The sequence below is a fragment of the Crinia signifera genome, chromosome 1, assembly GCF_055691185.1.
Source record: "Crinia signifera chromosome 1, ASM5569118v1, whole genome shotgun sequence".
In the NCBI taxonomy this organism is placed as follows: Eukaryota; Metazoa; Chordata; class Amphibia; order Anura; family Myobatrachidae; genus Crinia; species Crinia signifera.
The window spans coordinates 193,939,428-193,952,851 of record NC_139217.1 but is presented as its reverse complement, the minus strand read 5'-3'; the positions used below and the strand labels follow the sequence as shown (position 1 = coordinate 193,952,851).

At 38.7% G+C, this 13,424-nt stretch overlaps 1 protein-coding gene across 2 annotated transcripts in view; it reads left to right on the top strand.

Moving 5' to 3' along the window:
- Positions 1 to 13,424, top strand: part of GRID2 (glutamate ionotropic receptor delta type subunit 2) — a 1,102,902-nt gene that overhangs the window by 1,088,644 nt on the left and 834 nt on the right. The window contains exon 16 of one of the 2 annotated variants that reach the window (XR_014472933.1): positions 3,697 to 3,866. The exons of the other annotated variant lie outside the window; for it this stretch is intronic. The gene's annotated coding sequence lies outside the window, so the exon portion shown is untranslated. The remainder of the gene's footprint in view (positions 1 to 3,696; positions 3,867 to 13,424) is intronic. 2 annotated transcript variants of the gene reach the window in all.

Here is a 13,424-nt window from a genome sequence, read left to right as displayed (position 1 = left end):
CATGGCATATATTTTGTTTCAACTGGAAATCTTATTAAAATGAGGTACAACATAAGCACTGCCTAAACAATAACATTATAGCGCAAATAACTTCATGGACAACATTTTCAGTTTGAATGTAGGAAACTTTAAGAACATGACCCAAATACACACAGTCAATCCCTCTAAATAGCACAGCTCTGCAGCCACCTCTTTTATGAGATATTGAAATCAGAATATTTTACATTAAATTGTTGGTGAAATAAAATCAATGTATTTATTGATACTGTCTCAGTGGGTTAATAAAATAATGACAATCATATGAACAGACAAGATAAGACATATGAGATGTTCAAATTGACAAATTGTGAAATTAAAATGTGTGTTGCCATACATGTACCTTTACTTGAGCTGTTTGATTATAGAGAAGATATGTGGAAAAAAGGTGCACTGGAAATGTAAAATCATCTGGGCAACAGGAGAATGTGTAACTGACTCAATATATGTATCTCTCCAGAGTGAAATAACTTAAGTGATAATTGATGTTGAAACTTCAAGTAATGATTAGCCTACTCTTCCTGATATGAAAGACACAGAAAAATGTATTTGTTAGGGCTCTCTAACTTTTTATGTAACTTTTTACAAACTACACCTAATTTTTACTAATTGTTCCGTGTGTGTGTGTGTGTGTGTGTGTGTGTGTGTGTGTGTGTGTGTGTGTGTGTGTGTGTTTAAGTTTTAACTATTATAAAAGTTGCCCAATAAGTTTTCTGTGTCTTGCATAGTGATTTCCTGTTCATATAATTTTGGTTGTCATATAGCATTGGCAAGGAAATTTTGACTAGATCATAAACTATCATTATTTAGACAAAATTGCTTAGTGGAAATCTCCAGTGCATCTAGTCAAAATTGGTCATTAGCCAATATCTCACTGTGTGTACGGACAGTGGGATAGATAGATAGATAGATAGATAGATAGATAGATAGATAGATAGATAGATAGATATAGTATGGGTATTGCCAAATTTTGTAGAGCATAGCCTAGGATTAGAAGGTAGGAGGGATTGAAGGTACACTGATTTCCCATAGTAACTAGGATTTACTGATACTGAATCGTTATATGAACATAGAGATAAAGTCTAGGGTCAATGGTATATGACAACCAAAAATTCTATGAACAGGAAACCAATATGCAAGACACAGAAAATTATATTTGTTATAATAGTTAAAATATTACTTTTTACAAACTATACCCCATTTTTACTAATTGTTCAGTGTGTGTGTGTGTGTGGTTAAGTTTTGACTATCATAAGAGTTCCCCAATAAATAGAGTTTTCTGTGGCTTGCCTAGTGGTTTCCTGTTCATATAAATTTTGGTTCATATAATACTGACTGATCATAAGACTCATTTATACTCACTGATATGTAATTTAATAGGCTTAAGGTGCATATACATGGAAAGATTTTAAAGTAAGATATGGGCATTCACGATCGACCAGAACATCCAATTGTTCAAATTGTTCCGTGTATCATTCTTGATGCGCGTACCCACCAATCATTAACATTGGTCTATGCTCCTTCATACATGCAGGAAGATCATAGACCAATCTTTAGTGAAATGTTTCAAACCACGTGTACGCACGATGAACGATTTGAAATCATCGGTAATGATGTCGGCTCGTTTTCAACATTCCGTGTTTATGCACCTTTACACCATAACTCCCAGTCTTAATTGAAATACTGTATGTACATTTCTGATCCATTTTACAGCTTTTAATAAATCTAATATGCACTGCTGTTGGTAGGTATTTTATATAAGGTGGTTGGAGTTTTAGGTACAATGATGACATAAATAACTGAATATTGTTAATTGTCACAATTCTGTCAAATTTTCTTTAAAGTGATTGGAAAAAGAAGACTATGTTTATGGATTTGCATATCGTGGATTCATATATGGTGTTAGCACATATGCTATACATTTATATTCCAGTTGGTGTAGTCAATCAAATTGATGCAATGTATATGTTATTGCCCAGAAGTCCATTCTGTTTTTTTAACTGCTTTAATTGGCCTTATGCTGAGAGATAAAGGAAAACACGAATAGCTCTGTGCAACCCTAATGTTTTGACACTCTCATCTCATGTCCACCAGTAAAATGTTGCATTTGCATATATATTAACAATATATTTTTTGCACATTGCTTATCATGCAAGTGCCTGTTCCGAGGGGACTGGTACATAGATCAAATATATGTGGCACTGGACAAATGCTTAAACAAATGACAGAATTATACAAAACTAAACTTTAGGTTGAATATATAACTTGAACTGGCAAATTCTAATAACACTTGAAAGAATGTACTGTCTCTGAAATTTGTTTTTGTTTTTGTAGAATTAAAATTTACAGAGTCCTAGAAACTCTTCCTGCACTGTAGGCTTTAATGGGTCCTATGTAATCCTAAGTAATCTTTTATTATTTGCCGTTATCTCTTATTAGTATACTGTGAATGCAGCCAGATAGATTTATTTATTACTGAAGTATAACACAATGATTACAAACGGCAATGGTGTCATGTTATGAAATGTGATAACTGATAGAAAAGTAAATATGTTTGACAATATTTTACAGACATTCTTAGTTTGTTATTAAGATATATCGGGCCATAAGTAATAGCATCCGAGTTCACTGGAGGTGGGTGATACCGGCCGAACACGGACATTTTTATAAACCAGTAATCACTTACAAGGCATAGTTTTGACTTGTAAATGGTTGATGCTTTCAAAAAAAATGTCCGTGTCCGGCCGGTATCACACACCTCCGACAAACTCAGGCGCTATTACATATGTCCCCTAAGTTGGACTATATTTATTCAGTTCATTATGCACGTTATTTTTTTTTTTTCTACCATTGTCATACATGCATTCCGATTTTAAGCATCACTATGCTGCAAACCATAGCATCATATCATCTAATTGCTGCGACCTTGAGCCATGTGTAACCACTACACAACTCTGTTTAATCAGATTGTGTTGGATTTAATCTGACAGGTACAAAAATAAATTGTATAGATATCCCCATCAGCATAGGTGGTCATCAGTCAGCTGAGTAATCGTGTGTCTGAGGTGCTGTGTAGAACAGCACATCGCTAGCAAATAAAATGCTTGATAATGTCCTTGATACTTCTGTGATCTATCCTGTTACCAACAGTATACAATGTTGCAGTCTTAAGGGGCCTACACACGGGGAGATGCTGAAGCATTCTGAGTGAACACTCAGCAAGTTCGCTCAGCACACGGGCCGCATCGCAATTGCTATGGCCCCTACACACGGAGCGATGTACGGGCATTTTCTAAGCGTCCGGGTTAGATCGCATAGAAAGTGCCCTGAAATCGCTATGTGTGTAGGCCCCATTACTTACAGTATATTTTTAATTTTACCTGATACATACATTATAAACTTGCAGTTATAGTGTTGTATCAAAATTCTGACCTAGACACCCCCAACAAAAAAAAATCTGATTATTATAAATTTCCCTACTGATTTACCCTCTGGCATTTTGTTTTTTTTCCAATAATCAGTACGATGAAGCCTTTCCTTCTAATGCAATACACAGCTCTTTATAGATGAAAAAAAATCTCTCCACATATTTCTATAACTTATCTATGAAATATAGTCTGGCATCCCCCGCTACTACATAATAGGATTTATTATTTACAGGCTGACATCTGTGGCCAGGAATCTCTTCTGATAAGCTCAAGGCCTAATGGAACACTCATCAACACTGCTGGAGGCCAAAGCTGATAGCCCAACAGCATCAAACTTACAGACTTTTATTGCTTCATATTAACAAACCAAAACTTACTAGGCATTCGCCACCAGCCTTCACTGTAAGTACCATGCAAATTGAGGAAAGGTTTCAATATACAGTACAGGTAAAATGTAAAAAGATGGCAATTCCAGGAAAATAACTGCAGTTCATTTATTTATTACTGAGCCACTATTGGAATATTAATAATATTATGTGTATGTATTGACATTGCACCCTTCTTTCGATCAGATTTAGTGGAGTATGCAAAGATAGGTCGGTATGCTGGGACTTGTACTTTCACAGTGGCTGGAAAGGTGCACAATGTCTATTTCTTTAGTATACTACAGAAGATGTTGATGTTTAACTGCATTTAGGATGTCACTTACACATCAACTGTCATTTAGGAGAAGCAGAACATAGACAGCAATGAGCAAAATAGATAAAAGTTAGATTTGTCATTCTATGCCATGCCTGGCCAACCTGTAGTTTCCCAGCTAAACGTCCCAGAATGCACTGTCACAGTTTGGATTTAAGGGAATGCTAAAATTCTCACATGGAATTCTGGGATTTGTAGTTTTACAACAGCTTGCGAGCCACAGGCTGGTCAGACTGGCTAACTAACTCATGGTAAAACTAACTCATAAGGTGGCTAAATGGATAAATGAGAAAGATCAAAGGTTCTGCAGTTAGGGAGATATGTTCTCACATAAATAAAGCTAGTGGACAAAAAAAAATAGAAGCATCTATATTGAAAGGTACAAACAAAATATACCAGAAACATAAAGCACCTATAAATAACAAAAACTGTCAGTGCTAATGGATATATAAATGACTCAAGGCCACTTGAATAAAACATAAAAATAAAAGGAATGTTCAGAATAAAAGTGAAGGCTATTTGCTAATGTGAAATCTCAAACAATCTCAGCTGGCAATAAAGTAAGAGATGAATATGATTAGCATGTAGCCTTCTCTTTTATTCTGAACATTCTTTTTCTTTTTCTTTTTTACTGTATGCTTTCTACTTATGGAGTCAATTTGTTTTCTAAAAGTGACCTTGGGTACTTTTATCAAAGTTTTATCAAAGGGCAAGGTGAGGTATTGTCCATAGCAACCAATGAGATTCTAACTATCTTTTTTTAAATGTGCTAGATAAATTATAGAATCTGATTGCAGCTGAAGGCATGTTTAGAAGGGTTGCATTGCTGGGTACACACCAGGAGGACAAGGGTCCGATCCCATCAATCTAGATCCAATTCCGACCGATTGGATGTAGATTGTGTGGTGATTGGGCCCTTTTCTGTCCTGGTGTGGACCGATACCGATCCGATGCGCGGTCCCGTGGGTCGGTCGTTATTCAGATCCTACCTGCAGCAGGTAGGATCTGAAGAACGACCATACTCCCGGGTGCGGGTCGCCATCGGATCCCCCCCCCCGCTACATCGTGAGCGGGTTGGAGGAAACACAGACGACCCGCATACCGGTAAGTGTCCTCCTAAAGTCATTTATCTATCCATTAGCTATGAAATTTGGAATTTGAATTCCGACTTATTAATAAACATTTATCAGTTCTCTATGATGAACCACAATCATTTTCTTTAGCAGCTGTAACTAAGTAGCTCATAGTAGCAGATATAGCAAATACTGTATTAGATCTGTGTTATGAATATTTGTATATTTAATTCCTTCTTTATTTATATTTCAAGCAGCTTTCACAACGCTAGCACTCCCAATAGGTCGTTTTCTTTTTCTTTAGAAACAAATGGCATGTTTAAAGCATGGACTTTCACCCAGATGTATCTCATGCTTTAAGTAAGCAATTAACATCTTAGCTTGGCTGTGGTTGGATTTGCTTTGTCGACATTCATCATATCAACTTGCATCATGTCGACATGATTAGAATGTCAACAAAACAGTCCCAGTGATGAACCAGCTTCACTTACCTGCTCCAATGGCTCTGGTAGTGTCTTGTGGCCCGTTGGACAGCTAACTCCGAATCCCATCAGAGTCATCTACGGTGAGTATGCTACCCATATCCCTAACCCCTACACTCCCCCCACAGCTTAATCCTCTGTTTTCAGCCCTCAAAATAACCCTACCCCTTGCTTAACCCTAACCCTTGACTTCCTTAGCCTATCCCTAAAATGTTGCCATTGTTCATAATATCGACATTTCACATGTCGACATTGTGAACTAGTCAACATTACATAACTCTATGACTGTCTACAAAGTTACTGTCAACATGGTGACTGCATCCCATATGGTTGGTGTTATGTATGAAAATTGCTTAGGTTCCCTGTTTGCCTTTAAGTATAGCTTTCTTTTTGCACAAAATGTGCTTGTTCACAAGCAACATTGATTAAAGTGATGTCAGAAATCCAAGGAGCCAGTTTAATTTAAAACAATCTATACAAGACAGAGTTGTAATCAAGAAGGATCTGTCATATAAAGAGTATTTAGCAGTGGAGGAACATGATGCTGTTAGATAAGTCCTATGTAACATGTTCTATGCAATTGTAGTGCTGCATGTGAAGGGCTTCTCACAGACCAGGAGATTGGTCATACCTCCCAACATGACCCATTCCAAGAGGGACACAATGCTCTGTTCTTGAACTTCCCTTTTAATTTATGAATACCATCACCTATTTTAAACAGGTTGCTTGATAAGAAAGGTGTATAACCACAAGTGATGGCAATCATTAAGAGGTAATACGGGGTCGGCTTTCCTAACAAAAATAATGCCTGGCCACCTCACATAATTACCTGCATGGCCGGGAGCCTGGCGAGTGCATCATGGAACCTGGTGGCTGACAAATGCTTAGTGGGGCGTGCAACTGGGAGCCAGGACAGCGATACGGGTGATGGGCCTGGGGTCAGGTGGAACAGCTGACATCTGTGCCGGGACAGTGATAGGGCGGTGCGCCTGGTTACGGGTGGAACAACTGAGCATCTGCACGTCCTGTGCCTAAGTCATGCTGCGCAAAGCTGGATAGCCGAGGAAGGGAGAAGCTGGGCAACGTCTGAGCAAGTGCTCAGATGCTGCCCAGCATTAGACTGCGCATGCGCAGTCTAATCCCGAAATCCCGGGATTGAAAACTTCAATAACTAGATTGTTGTCTGATTTTTTACACAATTCATGATTTACACAAAAGCATAAATCAGTTCTCCTGGTTAAACAATAAATAACTTAATTCAAATTACTTAAGTCTATGGAACTAAACTGCATTAATATAATAAATAATATAAAACAATAATAGGCAACCTTTTCGAGGGATTTTAAACTTCAGTCATTGATACATTTTGCTAAAGTTTTGCTTTAAAAACAAATCCAAATCCCGATTGTAATTTACATACCTCACCAGTTTTGGATTTCATACATTCGCAATCTTTAAATCACTTGACATCTATTTAGAAACATGTACTGAACAAACATGTTTGTGTGCAGGAACACTCAATTTCTAGACATGGGTGACATGTAATAGACTGTGACTTCTCTACAGTGATTTTTGCCATGGAATAAATTAATATTGGCAAGACCACATCCATTGTTAGAAAAATTGTCTGACCTTTTTTTCAAAACACACCATAGATCTGTTGATAAATAATTTAATTGTTACATTGGTACTTGTTTAGTTTCACGGCAGCAGCATGGCCGCGCGTTACTTATGGGTCTGTTTCCCCTTGCGTGGCTCGCTGCGATCGCCCACGCTTCAGGCTCGGTGGCTCGCTATGCTCACCACACTATCTAAAATCAACTCCACGCCAATGTGGATAGTGGGGGTATCAACTATCCACGTTGGCATGGACTTTATTTTACAAAGTGTGGCGAGTGCAAGGGGACGTCGACCCGGAAGTAGCGTGCGAACATGCTGCCGCCATGAAATGACACATAAAAATATTAACATCTATAAATTAAAAAGAAATGCATTATTTAGTTAACATTACATGTCACCCATCTATTACATGGATGACATGTAATAGACTGTGACTTCTCACAGATTTACAGCGATTTTTGCCATGGAATAAATTAATATTGGCAAGACCACATTCATTATTCTTTTAGAAAAGTTGTCTGACCTTTTTTTTTCAAAACACACCATAGGTCTGTTGATAAATAATTTCATTGTTACATTGGTACTTGTTTAGTTTCGTTGCGGCAGCATGGCCGCGCGCTACTTCCGGGTCTGTTTCCCCTAGAAAGTGTGGCGAGTGCAAGGGGACGCCAACCCGGAAGTAGCGCACGAACATGCTGCCGCCATGAAATGACACACAAAAATATTAACATCTATAAATTAAAAATAAATGCATTATTTAGTTAACATTAATTTGTCTCTGCTCTTAAAATAAACTATCTCTAGTGTAATTGCCAAAGCTATTTTAGGCTAATAAGCATTTCAGTTATTTAATAATTACAGCACCCTTATGAATCTCATTCTGACCCCAGACTTAATCCTAAACTCTCAGATTCCTCTGCAATTTCCAGATCAGTTTGACCTGGATTAAATGAATGAACAGTTTTGTTTACGGTGTTTTATTATATTTATTGTGTAATAGTACTCAATGCCTACATATACAATAATCAATAGTGTGATCTTGGTACAGGTTATATTTCCACATAGTGCCCATACTTGTCTAAGCATTTGTTTACATGGTACACTTTTTGATTATGAATCACTTTCCACCCAGGTACTTCTTCAATGGAATCACATGGTGCCTGGTCAAGGCTGTATAGAGGATGGTCCAGAAACTGTACCTCTCAATGGTAGTGTAGTAACATTTGACTGTATGGGCTGGCTTTATCGAGCTGCAATATGACACTTTTTTGAAGCACCCATTACAGTTCGATAAGTTGCTGATGAATTTTAGCTGCTGGTGTTCCCCTTAAATACAGAAATCTGATAACAATAAGTGTCTTAATGTTTGAACATGTTTCCGCCAGCCCACCATCTTACAGCTGATGTTGGAACAGTATGACTGATATGAGGCCAGTCGATTGGCTATGTGGAGAAAGCAGTGCTCTATCTGCTCTTGCCTTTTGGGACATTAGAATGAAATAGAGAACATTGCACACTTATCGTTACTTTACCTATTAACCCTTATATCTTGTAACACAGGCGCATAAGACAATGACTGCGCCACTGGTACTGCAGCTTATGGAAATATCCTAGATTTTAGCAATTCCTTACTAACATGCAGTGGCATAAGTTCTACGTACTGATCAACCAGAGGTTAATCTTTTAGAGTGCCTATATATGTGTTGTCACCTTAAGGAGCCGCCGCTTTAGGGGATGGTCAGTTCCCCAAACAAATGGAAACAAAAAACAACAAAAGAAGCAGCGCTCAAGGAAACTAATAAAGTGTATACATCAATTTAAATAAAATATGAATTTTAATGGCATATTTAAAAAATTACATATGTAAACACATGAACAATATATAAAACGTAATGGACCTATTGGGAGAGAAGATGTTATAATAGTCACAACTGGTGTGTTCACTTTGCCCGGAGGCAAGATAAAATCCCCTTCCCCTTCATAGAAAAGAGAGAGAGAGGGGGAGAGAGAGAGAGGGGGGGGGGGAGAGAGAGAGGATTCATGGAGAAACAGAGAAACAAGAGTGTGAGAAAGAAAGAAAGAATGTCAGGGAGAGAGGGGCTTCATAGACTTACCCTCAAAGGCTGCCGCATCTCCCTCCCAGCTCGCGGCTTTTAGATGAAAGCTGCCGCCTGCCTGCTTCAGTGACAGTCACACTCGCACACTGGCTGTGTGGAGTGGACTGTCTGCCGCCCAAATACTGGCTATTCATCACTGGCTGGCTTGCTCAGGCCGACTTTAGCCCCAGCCAGGTGACAGAGAGGAGCAGTGACACGGCCACTGCATACATGGCTACGGGGGAGCCCGAACACAGGGGAGAGGGGCACCTGCCCGCACCACTGCTCACAAGGATACAGGGGCACCTGCCCGTGCCCGCCTGCTGACCCGAGCTGCTGCATAACATAGCCGCACCACTATGAGTAAGATAAGTGTGGCAGGCAGCAGTGGCACTAAGCGGAACATCGGAGGCAATGGAGCCTGGTGCCCAGCGGCAGATGACTCCATTGCCTCCGGGAAAATCCATCAGTGCTGTACCTCCACACAGTATAATTAAATAACACACATATATATATATATATATATTTGTGTAATGTATACAAAAAGTTCTTTATTTTTATCGAAGCCCAATGTATATGATTATATTCAATGCCTCCTATGTCTGGTCGGTAAACCTAGATGTTATAACTGACTCTAGGTCAGAGCCCTATGTTCCTATAGGGGTTTCTTTAAACAATGGTATGTATCTTCACACTTAAAATGAATCCAATGGATACAAATAATGGCAGTTGTTTTATGGGCTGCCCCAAAACTGACCTTCTGGGGATACCCTATGGGCATATAAAGGTGTCTTTAGTTGTATGTGTAGGTGTCACATAATCACAGCTTCTATCATCAACGTCAATTGTTCACACCCGTCACCAGTCTACTATCCCCATAGACACAGGACTCACCTCGGCACCAAGCCCTATGTGCAATGAAAGTTATCTTTGTGTCGCTCAATGGTTAAACCAGGATAAAGGCTTTTGATTACGGACTAACCATTTAAATGTATTTATTGTAGTCATACGTAAAAAAAAATACATTGTATCAAAGATACAGCATTAAAAATTATTTCAAAGAACAAAAATTCACTCTGAGAGTGTAGACTATCCTTGTTCTCTGTATCCAGATAGGAGAAACAAGGATAAATTGCCAGCATAAAACAAAGCCAGGTCTAAACAACAATATCAGGTGTTGATGAGTGGAGTGTACACCTGACATTGTTGAGACCTTGCTTTGTTTCCTGCTTTGTATCCCCAGAAGGTCAGTTTTGGAGCAGCCCATAAAAACAACTGCCATTATTTGTATCCATTGGATTAGGTTTTAGTGTGAAGATACCTAGCATCTTGTAAAGAAACCCCTATGTGAGCATAGGGCTCTAAGCTGAGGTTAGTTATATTTAGGTTTACTGACCAGACATACTGTAGGAGGAGTTGGATATAATCATATACATTGTGGCTTCCTTAAAAAGAAAGAACTTTTTGTATACATTATACAAATATATATTATTTAATTATACTGTGTGGAGGTACAGCGCTGGTGGTTTTGTCCACATTTTGGAGGAACCCTTGCATGTTATTTCAGTCCAGAGTGAAAAAAGATCAGAGGTACTCTATCTCATAAACAACTAGTGATATAACTCACCTACTGTTACGGACTTGTGCAAGCCTCAGCTGTTTACTCCAACCTCAGAGCAATAAAACTTTCTGGATAAGAATATATTTAGTTCAACAGAACTTTTCCAGCATGCGTTGGAGCATATATAAAAAGACACTAGCAGGGATGAAAAAGTTGTTGGCGTAATGCGAGTTGAAGAAAGGGGCAGTTGAAAGGTAGTTATATTTAATCCACAAGTTTTAATCAGCTCTTAAAATTTAAAGACGGTAAAACTATTAGAAATGCATAATTTAGTACCTGTCTTTGAACTATTGAAAATGTGTAATTTTCAAAATGGAATTGAAAGCTGAGGATGGACTGAGATGAAAAATCAAAGAAAACATACTTTATGCCAGTTCACATAATTAGCTAACTAAAGCCAGAATCCATTTAATAACCTTATTGGCCATCAATTTTATTCATTTTTATTCTTCACATTCCAAAAAGTCCTTGTATATAACATTTGACATATAATGAAAACAGCTCTCTTGCATTACAGATTCCTGTTATTCTATACATAATCATGTGCATTATACCTTAACTACTACATGCTGGGGTACAGTACATTCTATACTACAACATCGTGAGACACTTTGACAGCAGTTCCCAAGCAATAAAATACTAGATTGTCTAAATTAATGTATCATACACAATTCTAAAGAAGTCAAGAGATAACAAGGGTCCATATACTGGTGGGAGGAGGTGGCATGGTCAAATCTGGGTGATGTGATTATGCCCCCTCTAAGATATTATAGAAAAATACTCCACACTGTGCTCTTTGCTGCAAAATAGGACACTCTTCCTCCGCAAAAGCACTACAGAGGGGGGGAAATGTCTGCCTCAGGAGCTGTATTGGACCCCAGGCCCGCTGCTAGAAATGTTGGGGCCCGGGAATGACCTTCAGGCAGGGCCCACAGCAGCACAGTGCCCCCCGCCCGCACTGACGTGCACTCCACCCCCATTACTTACCAGCATCCAGCAGCGTTGGCATCTCTGTCTCCCTCCTTCATGGTCCGGAGTGCACACTGTCTGTGCAGCGTGCAGAGCGCCGAGCCCCTTTGTGTCCTAAGCTCGGCACTCTGCAAGCTGCACTGCACATTGTGCATGCCTGGATGGGGTCTGCCAGGTTGGGGAGGTGGGGTGCGGGGGAGGGTGATCCATGCCGCTGGGGGCAGCTGCCCGGGCCACTCCAGAGGCCGGGGCCCTGAACAGCTGTACCCATCGCACCCCCCTGTCGGGGGCCCTGTTGGACCCCACCAACTAGCCTGGGCCTTGGTAATCAGTACCCCCCCCCCCCCGAATGCAAGATGTTTACACATTTATCATACAACTGAATTCCACAGTGTCAGACTCCTAGCACTATCCTTGTGACCAATGCACCTTCATTTTTTTTATTCCTTCTCAATCCTGTGACCATTCCTCTTGTTGGATACAGATTAGTTGGTTGTTTATTTATAATCCATCCTCTTTCAAGACCCTTCACCCCTAGATTTTTTCTCGCCACAGTACCTACTCTTCACTCCATATTCTATTCATACTCTACTTTGCCTTGGATTACATTACTTGTTTTTCTTATCCTATGTTGATGTAGTATTGTGTTTCTTCTTTTATAGGAAATGATATGACACAGCAGACACCTTGTGGCATCATATATATATATATATATATATATATATATATATATATATAAATATTAATAATTAAAAAAATATATTATTAAAATCTTACCTATTGATGTGAAAAACTCTGACATTTTTATAAACTCCTATATTTGCATTTAAAAAAAATCTTGCTAATAAAATGTTTTCAATTGGATTTTAAAAATGAATGCAACTGATTTTTGTCCAATACTTTTCATTGTGGATAGACTACGTGTCCTTTTTACTATAGTTATTATTTTAAGGTGCTTTTCTGCATTAGCTTGATATTTTTAGTACACTTTTATGTTGTGCCTATTACCTACACATAATGGAAGCTGCCATTTTGTGGGCATATAAAAATAATGTCCACCAAATATATAATTTCTGACTAGAGCTGGGATGATGACACCTCATTTTTCTGTGTGGCATAAATGGGTAGGCTTAAGCAAAATGCTTGCAGTGAACCATGAAATTATTTGCTTTAAAAAATGTTTTAACAATGACATTCTATCCATTTACTAGGATCTAGTCATATGACTTAGCATATATATTAATGGCTCCTAGTGAATGCATCTGTTTAAACCAGGAGTTTCCAACCTCGTTCTTCATGGCACACTAGCAATTCAGGTTTTAAGGATAATCATATTTGAGCACAGGGGACTTAATTAGTATCTGTTAATCTGATCTAATCATCTGTGCTCTAAAACTTGA